Source organism: Pseudonaja textilis, chromosome 3 (assembly GCF_049901715.1).
Source record: "Pseudonaja textilis isolate UNSWEBS1 chromosome 3, rPseTex1.2, whole genome shotgun sequence".
Taxonomy (NCBI): domain Eukaryota; kingdom Metazoa; phylum Chordata; class Lepidosauria; order Squamata; family Elapidae; genus Pseudonaja; species Pseudonaja textilis.
Window position 1 is genome coordinate 137,677,007 of NC_141992.1, and position 14,210 is coordinate 137,691,216.

A 14,210-nucleotide genomic window follows, 5' to 3' on the forward strand; every position below is an offset into this window, starting at 1 on the left:
AATGGATTTATATGAGTAATAAGTATGTCTGTATAAAAAAACAAAAGAGGCTATGAGGATACTGTTTATCTCCTTAGGTAAACAAAAATATCTGCTTACCTAAAGCTGTATCTAGAAATTATGTTATTGGGAACAGTATGAGACTAACACATAAGTTTGGGAGAACTCCATTTTTATTAAAGGTATGATTCATTGCAAATACTGACATACAGCAGAGGAGGTTCTCTGTAAGGATATGCTGCTGGATTATCTCAGAGGTCAGAGTAGCCTCAAAAGATTCTCCTGGTGTTGCTCATTTTAGTAGTTCTTGGGATTTGTCCAGCTGCTCTATGCAGCACAATGGTTTTGTAACTTTTAGCACAACCTTTAAATACAAACAAGACATTATCCACATATCTACATAGCGCCTGGAGTTTTCCTATCAGTTCTTTTTTCATTTTCTAGCTGATCCCATTTCTGCATTCTTTTGCTTGCAAATTCACGTCCTCAAACTTGCCGAATCTTTGGAAAATGTTCTCATTCCTTCTTTCATGCTTCAGGGGGCTTAATAAATTTAGAATTTATGGTAATAAGGATCAATACATTCCTGAAGAATAAACCAGACAGCAACCCAAACACTATTCGCCATTGTGCGGATGAATCACAAGGCCAGCTTACATCCCCAGAGATGTAGAATAATTATTCCTTAAATCAATGAAGAGACTCTTTACTCTCTATTTAATAAATAAATGAAGAGAAACGTTTGGCTGGAAGTTGTTTGAATTAAATATTTTAACTGCTGATTGAATTTTTTTTGATGATGGTGATGATGATTGCAAGGTGTAAAATCTTCCAGGCTTTTTGCTCTTCCATGTGGCTTATAAATACTTCAGTAAAATAGATTGGATTCACACGATCTGGCTTCTCACACGAGAATTTGTATTTATATAAAAACAGGGAAACCAAAGGGGAACAACCAAGGGGCCGCGTCCCTTCATCTAGACTCGAATCAAAGAAATGGGTAGCTGGTTTTCCCGACGTCCCTTGGCACTCTTCGAAAAGGTCCCCCACCCCATCTTTTCCACAGAGGCTGCTTATTCCAGTGGAAGTCAAGATCGATATAGACCATCCCTTCGTGCGTCTGGCTGTCTCCTGGGTTGGATCCCTTAAAATAATAACTGTGTGTGTGTGTCTGAGAGAGAGAGGGAGAGAGAGAGAGGAGGCTGCAGCGAGACGGGCAAGCAGCCTTTTCTCCCCCCACCCCCATCTGCCTGACAGGCTCGCCTCAGGTGGAGAGGGGGGAACAGAAGCCCGTATACTCCTCAATGAACGGCTGAAAGCGCTCCCCTCACCCCACCTCCGCCCCGACGTCGCCGGCGGCGGGAACAGCCAGTTTCTATAGCGACGGCACTGATCCGGGCTGCTCTCCTCCCGGTAGTAACAAAACCAGGGAGCCCCGCCGCTCTGCCCCGACATTCCCCGTGGCTGCTGCGGCAGAGCTGGGTGAGCGAGCCAGAAGGAAACGCGCTGTCGTCGCCGTCGCCGCCAAACGAGCGAGCGAGCGAGCAAGGTAAGGCGCGGGGCGCGCCGGATTGCGCCTTCGCCCGCGTCCGGTTCGCCGGGTTGCAGGGAGAGAAAACCGCCCTCGGGGAGGAGGAGGAGGAGGAGGAGGCTCGCTCTCTTTTTCTCCCCCAGGGCACAACGGGCTCCGGCAGCCTCCGAGCTTCTCTCTCCTCGGGCCGCTGTGAGGGTGGTTGTGGAGGGAGGGCGCGACAGGCGGGTCGATGCGATGGAGCGAAGTGGCGTGAAGTGAGGCGAAAGCAGATCGAGAAAGCCGCAGCCTCAGAAGTGAGGAAAGTTTGGCCGCTCCGGTTCCGGCTCAAGCAGCTGCCAAAAGTGCGCAGGTCTGCGGGGCTTCGGGAGGTTGGTAGGGGGGAGGATTTGGTGGACCCACTGAGGTGGTTCCCCTTGCTTTTTCATTGATGGAAGCGGGTCGAAATCCTAGAGGTCCTTCCGATCGTTTGTCCTGGTTGGAAATCCAATAAAAGGGGAATATTTATAGGTAGCTCAGGGTTGAAAGGAGGGGATCTTGGTGTTCTTTTGCTCGTCTTCTTGCAGACGTTTCATTACCCAAACTAGGTAACATCATCAGGGCTAGTAAGGAATGGGGTTTCCTGTAAGCACTCCTTAGTAGCATTGGTGATGTTACCTAGTTTGGGTAGCGAAACGTCTGCCAGAAGACGAGCAAGCTCACAGAGCACCAAGGCAAAGACCCCCCCCCTCATCGGATTCAATGAAATCTGCAAACACGGAGAGTTGAAAGCCCTTTTGGATTTCTGGGGATCCACTTTTACTCTAAGTTACCTCCACCCGTTGCAATTAGAGCTGCTGTTTGTGGAGATGTTGCCTCTAGGAAAGGTTGAAAAAGATGGAAGTGCCTTTTCTTCCACAGGGCACTTGTAGTAAGTACTTCACTGCTCCCTTGATGAGGGTCATTTTTCTAGCTTGATAGGGGGAGCAGACTCATTTACTTAGCAATGAGTATAAAGATAACTTTACAAGGAACCGATGCTTGTATCAGTTCCATTTACTCTCCCCAAATGACATGTAAGAGGCACAGCATGTCTTGATTCTCTTGAATACATGTTTAATGTCTGCATTTTAAAATCTGTGCTGTGAATATTAGTGTTTTTGCTGTAAAGGAGTAGCGTAGCAGATGCTCTTTAGAATATCTGCCTACTACTGTATTTTGATCATATGAATGGTATATTGTATTTACTAATGTATTATCATTGCAAAACAGTTCCAACAATATTGGGTATTATTTTTCTAATGGATCCTCAAATTAACTTGAATTTTTAATGTGAAACATTCTGTTATATTTACATTTAGTTGTTATTTTAAGAGGACACTTTTCTTTAATATGGTTTAATATGCTGACAAACTAAGATGGAAACACTGTGCTACTTCAAAGTAAAATAGTTTGATTCAGTGACAAAGAGAATAGCAAATGAGTAATTTGTAAGCTGGTACATGCTTGCAATACAAATAGTTTGAACTGTATTTAACCAAATTGTTAATGTTAACTGTTAGCTTGCTACAGTTTATTCCTACGAACAAGTAGCGTTTGGTGGAAACCCAAGAAAATATTCCTTCAGAATAATTGTTCTGATCAAGTATTTTTAATTTATGAGATACTTCATTATTATTTCAAAAGGAAAAGAATGTTCTGACTCCAAATAATTGCATGAAATTTTTCAAGAATAGTAGATGTAAAAAAGAAGAGGGGATAATGAATCAAAAGGATTACAAATGACAAAAATCAATAGTTTTTAAAATAAGCAGTTTAATCAGATTTAAGTCGGCAACAGTTTTCTGGCAGAATTTATATTTAACTAATAGTTAATAGGTAATTTTTTAAAGGATCCAACTGTTTCTAGTATAGTACAAAGGTACTGTTACAGATAGATCTGTAGATTTAATCTGCCATGTTGCTGCCATGTTACAACTCCTAAACCCAATATTCTTTAGCAAGGTAGCATAGACATGAAAAAATAGACGATAGACAGACAGACAACCAAACATGTTATAGAAGAGAGACAGAGAGAGATCAGAGGTAAGGGCTGCTGTGTTCAGTAGAACTGCTTCATGTTGGGGCTTGTATTGCAGCCCAAGACATTATGGGCACTTTCAGACATAGTATTTGCATCACTCCAAGATCAATTGGAGTGATCACATGCCACAGTCTCTATTAGATGGAAGAACTGATTAACTTCCAGCTTTGCTTGATACAAAAGGAATACAACTAGTCCTCTACCTACCGAGTTCACTTAGTGACCGTTCAAAGTTACAATGGCACTGAAAAAAGTAATTTATGACCATTTTTAGGCTGAAAAACAGCTTCTATCCCAGGGCAGTAGCTCTTTTGAATTCTGCTGTATAATGCAGTATTGGTGCGGTGTCGGGGGTTTTCAGGTCAATGTGTGGAGGGTCAAGGATATATGTTTGTGTTTATTTTCATGGTCATGGTCATGATGTGAAGATGGTATTTGATTTTGTTGTACGAGGTGCAATGACAAAGTAAACTAAACTAAACATTTTCACACTTAAGACCATTGCAGCATCCCCATGGTCACGTGATTTACATTTGGATGCTTGATAACTGGCTCACATTGATGACGGTTGCAGTGCCCCGGGGTCACGTGATCACCTTTTGAAACCTTCTGACAAGTCAATTGGGAAACCAGATTCACTTAACAACCGCGTTACTAATTTAACAACTGCAGCAATTCACTTAACAAACGTTGGCAAGAAAAGTTGTAAAATGGGGCAAAACTCACCGAACAAATTTCTCACTTAGCAACATAAATTTGGGGCTCACTTGTGGTCATAGGTTGAGGATTAACTGTATGTGATATGCAGTATCACAAATAAAGTGCTAAAACTTTGAAGCGGGCAATTTCCCACCATGCTATATTTCACGTCCCAGTTCCTTTTCTCTGTGGCTAAGCCATCTATTGTCACACACTATTTTTGCACAAATTTAAAGGAATGCAAGTGGGAAATGTCATGGCATCTTATTTTCATGTCAATCTTTTTATTATAATTGCTGGGAATAAAGCATAAAGTGAATGAAGGAAGGTGCAGTGATAAGCTTTTTCCAGTTTTTTCATTACCTTGTCAGCTGGAGATAACACTGGTTGGGTCACCCAGAATTCTCTGCATTTCCAAAAAGGCGGCGGTGATTATGACGTCAATGCATTCATAAATTGATTTTAAGGGTTTGAAAATAATAGTTCTGTGGGAATGGCCTTTTGCTTCAATGACTGTCAAGTTCACATACACACATAGGCGTATGCGATTCTGGACTATTTCTATTGTAAAGATACAAAAATAAATTTAATATTGCAATATCTTTCCATGAAATTTATAGTTATATGAATGCTGAAATATTGAGAACAACAGTGAATTCCCAAATGTTTAGAATAAATGTTGAACTAGTGAAAAAAAGCAGAATAAAATACTCTTGACAGTACTGGGTTTACGCAATGTTATATACACTATGTCAAACAATATTTTTCATTCACTGCTTCTTTTTATTGTATTTCCTTCTGTTGTGTATATTTTTATGTAATAATGTGATACCTTTTTATCTGTGGATCTGACAGAAACTTATGTTAGTAGCCTAGTACAAAATTGCATAATTAGGATTTTTTTTTCCTTAGTATAAATTACAAATATATTATCTGGCAGCAAGAGATGACGTATCAGTGTAAAGAAGCCATGGGTCTAACAGTGTGTATGGCCCACATAAGGAAAACATGGAAAGTTAAAACACATTTAACATTGAAACCCCAAAGAAAATTTAACACCTTTCCTAAAACATTAATAATCAAGTTTTAACAATACCCAATGATGTATTGATAAATTATGTTATCCTCTGCATTCAATTTTAATTTAATGCCACACATGTAAAGCTATGTAATAAAAGTGAACAATCTAAGTACATACCCTGTTCATATTGCAGTGCATAATTGCATAAATGTACATTGTAATCTCTTTGAAGGCATATAAGCAAAAGAGTACATTTAGTATCCTTTGAAAGGCCATTCTATATCCTCTTGATCAAACTATACTGACCATTAGGATGGAGTGAAGGAAGCACAGGAGCCAGGAAGGAAAATGTAGTATGAGACAGTTGGCAGCAATAAAATTTAACATTTTACATGCATGTTCTTGAAGATTTGGGTCCCTGCAAAAAAGCAACTTCAAGGACATGTAGACACTTGCCAATGACCCCTAGAGCCTGTGGCTTTACTGTTGCTATGGAACTCTGGTGGGACCTAGTTGTAAGCTTTGCAAGGAAATCTCCTGTGGCCCTCACAGACATTCTGAAGTGTATCTACTTCTGCCTATTTATTGAGTTAATCACACAGTGTTAACAAGCTACTGACATACACCTGCATCTTAAGGTGTGCTTTCCCCCAATTAGTCCTCAAGTGTTGCTATCTTAAAACATTCAGCTGTTTGGATTTCATCCAACTCTTCACTTGTTCCTTGCTAAAACACCAGTGGCCTGTCCTACTTTGATGACAGGCTCATATTTCAGAACATCACAGAGAAAGGTGGGGTTTTTTGCACAGAATTATACCTTCTCGTTCTTTAAATAATGTCATTAAAGTGTTCTATTTACAGACAGCACATATGAACGTGGAGTAAAGTGGACATGCATTCCCTTGTTGCAAAGTGATCAGTGTATTTTATATCTACTCTGGCAGTGAGAGTTACCAGAGGGATAAGTACAGGTAGTTTTCTACTTGCAACAGTTCATTTAGTTCATTTGGTGACAGTTCAAAGTTACAATGGCATTGAAAAAAGGGACAACCATTTTCCACAGTTACATCCTTTGAAGCATCCCCAAGGCCACATCCTGAGAATTCAGAGGCTTGGCAATTGATTCATACTTACAACCATTACTGTGTCCCAAGCTTTTGTGATCCCCTTTTGCAACCTTCTGACAAGCAAAGTCAGTGGGGAAGCAAGATTCACTTAACGACCGGATTACTAACAACAACCTCAGTGATTCACTTAACTGTGACAAGAAAGGTAATAAAACGGACAAAACTCACTGAAGAAATGTCTCAATTAACAACAGAAGCTTTGGACTCAATTGTGGCCGTAAAGGACTACCTGTATAATGCCAAAATTGGGATTGGCAGGAGAAACGGAGAATCAATGCCCTGGTATCTCTCAGCAACCCGTCCTTTTGTTATATAAAAGAAAATAGAGCAGTGAGCAAGAATGTCAGTGAGGAAAAAAGAAAAGAGCAAGGAAGGAATAGGAAGAGAGAATGTGCAAGGTGGGATAACACAAAAAAGGGATAATTGGTGCATCGTCTATAGAATAGATGGGGGCTTCCCAATAACATAGATGTCTCAGTTGCCATATAGTTCACATCTGAAAGGTGAGTGAGGATCTTCCTGGAAAAGCAGAAAAGGTGAAAAATTCTCCCATCCACTTTGCAGGTGATATTGACGAATAATAATCTATCAAACCTCATCTTTTCCATCTTCATTCCAAGCCCATGGTTAGGCAGAACCATGGTTGATCTTGTTTACAACCAGCAGAAAATTTCCCCATTGTTTTCCTTAACTTGTCTCACATGAATATTATCAGGACAGCCCCACTTGTTGGTCTTTTTCTAAGGGAGATTAGACAGGCATCGCCAACCTTTTGGACCTCAGGGACCACCAAACTCATTTAAAATTATAAATCCCGCATACCAGAGACCCTGGGAAAATCCCTCAGAAAGTCTGCAGGAAAATTCCCCACCCCGTTTTCCTACCGATCGATCATTATTTGCGATCTCAGGATACCGTCTCCAGCTCTGTTCTCAGGGGGAGAGAGAGAGAGAGAGACTTTGGGTTTCATGCAAGGAAAGCAGCAGAAGTATTTTTTTTTCTCCCCTAAATTCCGCCAGAAATGAGTCTTTATGAAACTTGTCGCGCTGGTGCAGCCTCTTGGAGCAGGATGCCTTGCAGGGTCCCAAAGACTCATTTCTGGTGGAGTTTGGGGGAGGGAAAGAATTTTGCTGCTTTCCTTGCATGCAGCCAAAGGCAGCAGAAGAAAGAAGCAGAAAGAAGCAGCCCGGTGCCCAGGCCAGGTGTGTGGGCGCGTAGGGCAATTTCCCCCCCTCCACCCTTTCCCCACTCCCCTCACTACCTCATGTTGTTTGCGATGCAAGCGACACAAGCCTTGTGTTCCTGCAGGCCATGTGGGCAGAGCAGCCTTGTGTTCCCATGCGGCCTGGATTAATTGCTTTGGGGGTGACATTTCTCTGCAGACCACCAAAATTTTCTCACGGACCACCAGTGGTCCCCGGCCCACTGGTTGGCCACCACTGGATTAGAGCATACCTGTCAGGATAGAAGAAATAATGAAAGCAGTCTAGCAGGTGTTTTGAGTCCTAAGACTATGTGTTTAATTGCTCTCCTGCAAGTGTTATACAAAGAGTGATGGAGATTTTTCCATACATGGTATTTAACTGAGAAAACATTGGTATTACACTGCTGTTAGAGCTTTTGCAGATCAGGTCAGCAAAAATCCAGATGACTGGGTGATGAAAGAGAGATACTAAAAATACCTCTTTAACTGGTTAGTTTCACCCAGCAATAACTTGGATTTCTGGAGACCAAATAAGGTATCTTTACTTTATCTTTTCCCATAATGTCCTCCTACTTGAGCAGCCAAGCCAATTTTCTTTTGGTTTGGCTTTGGTAGAATTCAGTACAAAACTTGTATTTTGCAATTTGAGGCTCTGGAGCTACACGTTACTCCTTACAGTTTTTGATGGGGTTTATATCTAGAAGAATGACATCTTGACAGCTAGACATCCTCCTCAAACCATCCCTTGTTTGCAGAATGGCCAGAGAAAACACACATAGCATGTAGTGAAAACTTTGTCTCCTTTCTCTGTGTAGATAGGATAATGGGATTTTTCTTACTGTAGGAACTTTCATAGCTTATGGGGCGAGACATCGACTGGATGTTTGCATTTTCATATTGCTTGGCTGAAGAAAGCACTGTTCCTTGCCAAATTTCAGCAACTTAAGGTTGTCAGGAATGAAGATAATCGTACAGCCAGCTTCAAACTACTTTACAGGGGTCTGTGGAATGAAAACAGCACCATATAAATGCCCAGAGAATGCAGTTTTGATTCTGTGAAGATGGATAAAAGATCTGTGGGAAAATCCATTTCAAGTTGCAAAGATTGTTTTGAATAAAATGACTAAAACACTACTGTATGTGAAATGTCCTTGCAATGCATGGGAGTTGCAGCAGTATCTGCAAAGGGGATACATTTATGATAGGCATTCCATATGGGAGCTACAAAATTGTAAGCAAAAAAGGTTAGATAACAAAAAGTTATGGAAACTCTAGCTCTTTGCTCCCACCTAGTGGTTGTGATGATTTTTGCTACCTTTTGTCATTTCAAACCCCTGCCATAAGGTAGTCCGTGCCCCATTATGGTCATGAGTTGTGAGAATTATAAAGTAGATCGTCATGTGACCCACCCAATTTTACAGCCTTTTTTTCAGTGGCTGTTAAGAGAAGCACCATGATCATTAAGTGAAACCATTGTTTGATAAACATCTTTGCAGAAAACCAGAAGTAAATGCTGGTTTTCAGCAAAAACATCGTAAGTCACGTGATTGTGGGACTCTGCAAACAGCTATTAATGCGGGCCAGCTGCCAAGTGCCTGAAATGATCATAGAAGGGGTCCAGACATCAAAACTTTGGAACTGGTTCATAAATACTTTGGGTGGGGTGAGGTCCATTGAAACTTTGAATGATTGCTGAGTGACTGATTGTAAGTCAAGGACGCTCTGTAATCTGTCCTTTTGCTTGAGGCCTTTTGCTTGGGATAGATATTTGTGTATGCTTAGATAATTAGATGTTAGTTAAGAAAGCTGATATTTGTCACAACACTGTTTGATAGCCCAATCTTTTACTGTATCACTCAAAGCAACAGACTGGCAAGTAGAAGTCCAAGTAGCACATTATAGTTAATGCAAGCAAAGACTTTTGCAACATTCTATGGGAAACATTTTACAGTACAATAATCTGACTGATCGCGTCTGCAGGTGTTTCTATTTACAGGAACTACGCAGTGGGGTTTTTTTGTAGGCTTATCTCTGAAGAGATGATATATGTTAATACCGTAAATCTGCCTTTGAGACCACCACCTTCATTTTTCAATACCTATTTAATAATAGTATTTAAAAAACTTAAATGGAATTGGCAAATTTCTTTTCCCAGCATTGTAATTTCATGTCAAGAAAATCTACATTTAAAAAAAGTGTCTAACGCAGGACCCTTGCCAAAACTAAAGATTTATAAGGTATTCTTGAGGACTTATTGTAATATGCTGAGTTTTCTCAGAATGTGTATCACTGTTTTGCAAAGCAAGCCTAAATTTAGAACCCAATTGCCTATATATAGTCTAAATACTATTTGTGTATACTCATGAACTACTTCGTTCATGAGTATACGCAAATAGTATAGGCAATTTGCCTCTAAATTTAGGCTTGCTTTACAAAACAATCACGTATTAAAAGGTTATTGTGCCTGGATGAATGTGAATCACTAAAATACTACCATATTATTAAAAAGCTACTAGAAAAGGACTCCAGATTTCCTAGATATTTCATCTAGTGGTTGGATTAGATGGTTTACAAGATTTTTTCCAATTCTTGTATACTAATTGCACCATTGTTTTCTGACTAAGTCAGAATGATACATTCTGTTCTACACTCTGGAATAGAACAGAACAGATCATTATCATGCATGAGGCTGCTGCTTTAAAAAGCATAGTATATATTAATTAAACTAGTCAGTACATTTTTTAGTAGCAAGATCTTTCCTTAACCTTTGACAAGGACCTCAGTGGTGATATAGATGGGAACATGAAATGTTTATACTTGGGGACTTGTGGTTGTGATTTGTTTTTCCTTTAAGCATTTTGCATGCAAAAATAAATACAAATTATGAGGTAGAGGCAAATTATGAGGTAGAAGCCATGTATTTTAATTTTGACATATTTTAAAGTAGAATTCTTAGTTCATTATTTGAGGTTTTTAGTATTTTATGCCTGCTGATTATTAATGTAGTTTTAAGTTTTGAATTGTATGTATGTATGTATACTGTATATTGTATATTGTATACGTATATATAAAATAACAAAAGAAAAACTTCATTTATTTATTTTTATTTTTATTTATTTATTTTATTTGTCAAGCAGGTATTAGATAACAGGTCTAAGTATAAACTTTATTATGAATACATGAAATGGATACAAATAAAAAGGAACATTAGGATAGGGATGGTAGGCACATTGGTGCGCTTATGCACGCCCCCTACAGACCTCTTAGGGCAGGGATGAGGTCAACAGTAGACAGTCTAGGGATAAAGTTTTTGGGGTTTGGGGAAGAAACCACAGAGTCAAGTAGAGTATTCCAGACATTGACATTGACGTTGCTGAAGTCGTATTTCCTGCAATCAAGTTTGGTGAAGTTAACCTTGAGTTTGTATCTATTGTGTGCTTGTGTATTGTTGCGGTTGAAGTTGAAGTAGTCATTGACGGGTAGGACATTGCAATAGATAATTTTATGTACTACACTTAGGTCAGACCAAAGACAGCGTAATTGTAGGGTGTCTAAGCCTAAAATTTCAAGTCTGGTGGCATAAAGTATTCTGTTGTGTATAGAGAAGTGGAGGACTCTTATCATGAAATATCTCTGGACTCTCTTGACTGTATTAATATCTGATATGTAGTGCAGGTTCCAGACTGATGAACTGTTTTCGAGTATTGGTCTAGCAAATGTTTTGTATGCTCTAGTTAGTAGTGCAATATTACTGGAGAAAAAGCTACATAGGATTTGGTTAACAACTCTTAATGCCTTTTTGGCTATGTAGTTACAGTGGGCTTGAGCACTTAGATCATTAGAGATGAGTACTCCAAGGTCCTTGACATAGTGGGGGCCATCAACTCTTGTTGTCTTGACCATTCAGCTTGTATTTTATTTTCTGATTTTTTTGGCCAATATGTAAGACAGAGCATTTGTTTGTTGAGATTTGAAATTACCACTTGTTTGACTATTCTGACACACAGTCGAGGTCTTTTTGAAGGGTAGCAGTATTGTCAATGGTGTTGAATAGCTTTACATCATAAGCAAAAAGAACGCAGTTGCTGTTAATGTGATCACAAAGGTCATTTATGTAGACTATAAGGAGAGTTGGTCCTAGAATGCTGCCTTGCGGGACACCGCTGTTGACAGGTACGGGATTTGATAGGGCACTCCCTATTTTGACCATATGTTGCTTGTTTGACAGGAATGCAGCTGTCCAGTTATGCAGGTGTCCGGAGATACCATAAGATTTTAGTTTTAAAAGTAGTTTGTCATGTACCACTGAACCGAACGCTTTACAGAAGTCTATGTAAATAGCATCTGTCGCTTTGCCCTGATCATGTTGTGTAATCCATATGTTTTTGCAGTGTTGGAGTTGCAGATTACAGGATAATTATTTTCTAAAACCAAATTGTTGTTTGTCTCTAAGTGGAGGATAATAGATTGGTTAATAATTGATTCCATGACTTTTCAGGTGACGCAACATAAAGAGATTGGTCTGTAATTTTCAACTAGGTTGAGGTCTCCCTTTTTGAAGATGGGGATGACCGTGGCTGGTGACCATAGGTTTGGCAAGGAGCTGGTCCTGAAAGATTTTTCAAAGATTGTGCTTAGAGGTGGAAAGCTTTTTTAAGAAGTAGGCACATAGTCGGGGCTAATAGATAGAGATGGTTTTAGATTGCATAGTGGTTTTTCAACGTTATTTTCTGTAACATTGATATCTATTTGATATATGTATTAGGTCATTGTAATTGTCTGAGGTTCGATTATGAAATATTGGGCATGATCCATTGCTATTTCATAGTTTTAACATTTTAATAATTTAGGAACCCAATATTTTAGAATATTTTTTTTTCTTTTTGAGTCTTTGGGCCTTTGTTGACTTGTAGCAACTGCCTAGATTAGTCCCTGCAATTTTTTGACAAAGATTTTGAAGCGGTTTGTCATTGCCATTCCTAGGACTCAGAGAGAATGACTGGCCAAAGTTCACCCAGCTGGCTTTGTTTTTAAGGCATGACTAAAATTCATGGGTTCCAAGCTTCTAGCTTTATGGCTAACTACTATATCAAATTGGCTCTCATTCAACATAGTTAGCAATCTAATAATTAGGTAAATTAACCTTTTAAGTATTTCAGACTCATTTTAATTTTTTACCACCTTTAAGTACTAAAATACTTATTATCTATATTTATACATTATGTATAATTTGTGTAGAAACTTTTCATCTTCTTATAAATTCTGTGAATGTTCATGGAACTATGCAATTTAATACAATTATTTTGAAAACTTAGATATTAACTTACCCCCAAAATGTGCTGCTATAAACACCTTCAACATTTTTAAAAATTGGTTTTATATATCAACTTTTCTTTAGAACATCAAGCCAAGCTTAGACTGGAATCTTTTTTATGCTATTCCCTCAATAACAAGGAAAAAATCAGTGACTAGTCCATGGTCACAGTCAATCTATTGCATGTATCTATTTAAATATCAATTTATTTTATTAGAGTGAATTCCTTTAGGAACTTAAGACAACATATGTAGCACTACGGTATCTCACCAACTTTTTCTCAGAGCAATAATCTATGAATTAGGTTATTCTTTGGTTCCAATCCAAAAATGTAACCACTTATGCTGGCTCAGTTTGTATAATTTTCTTAGCTAAAGTCATGATTGTGTTCATGACAATTGAGCACAGAAAGATGGAAGGATTGCATTCCTTTTTCAGGAAATCTGCAAACTGGAAAAACGGTTCTTGCACAAAATTATCTTAGATTATTGAAATAAAAATTGAAAGGGCGTTAAAGAAAGATCATTGGTGCAGGCACATTTCATTCAGTTCTGCCAAGAAAGTTTGTGTATTTTATTTAGAAATGCTTTTATTTAATATTTTAATCTGCATTTTAATGTATTTTTTTTAATGATTTGGATATTCTGGTGTCTCCTAGGGGACCACTGTTACTAAAAATGCCATCCAATTTTGTAGTTGGGTATGTTTAGCCAGCTTTAAATTGCTCTTTTATAATTCTACACAATTTAAAGATGCTTCAGCAAGTGAGTCAGCCAATAAATTGGCTAAATAACTAAAATAGTTACAGTTATTTGCTAATGTCTTATTCTTGCCAATACATAGATTAGCATATGAATCAAGGCTCAATTCATATGGTGAGGGTGGGTCTCCAAATCAGCAGTTTTCCAACCCTTCAAATCAGAAGTTGAATCAAACCTTGTGTTTTGTGTACAGATGTATACTGAGGCATTTATCAACATACCCTTAGTTTTATTATGTCATGGGGATGTGTAAAACCTTTGACAGGAACATTTTACAAAATGTATTAACATAAGCAAAATCATTCCTTTTTGAAGCATTAAAGCAACTACATCATTTCAAGTTTGTTGCACATGGATATACAGTACATACAGAAGTGACATACTGCCACTGGAACCGCCATGCTCTGTGAAGTGCCACTTTGTAAAGTGTCCTCTCTATTGGTTTGTACATCTATAATATTTTAGAGGTTTTTTTAATGAAATTACAAACA

At 38.7% G+C, this 14,210-nt stretch overlaps 1 protein-coding gene across 6 annotated transcripts in view; it reads left to right on the forward strand.

The window, feature by feature from the left end:
• The first annotated feature begins 1,220 nt into the window (after positions 1–1,220).
• Positions 1,221–14,210, forward strand: part of RNF182 (ring finger protein 182) — a 35,460-nt gene continuing 22,470 nt past the window's right edge. For 2 of the 6 annotated variants that reach the window (XR_015743113.1, XM_087930917.1), the window contains exon 1: positions 1,602–1,883. The gene's annotated coding sequence lies outside the window, so the exon portion shown is untranslated. Of the gene's footprint in view, positions 1,550–1,601; positions 1,884–14,210 lie in introns of those variants that run through there. The other 4 variants (XR_015743114.1, XM_087930918.1, XR_015743115.1 and 1 more) reach the window with 3 other exon arrangements.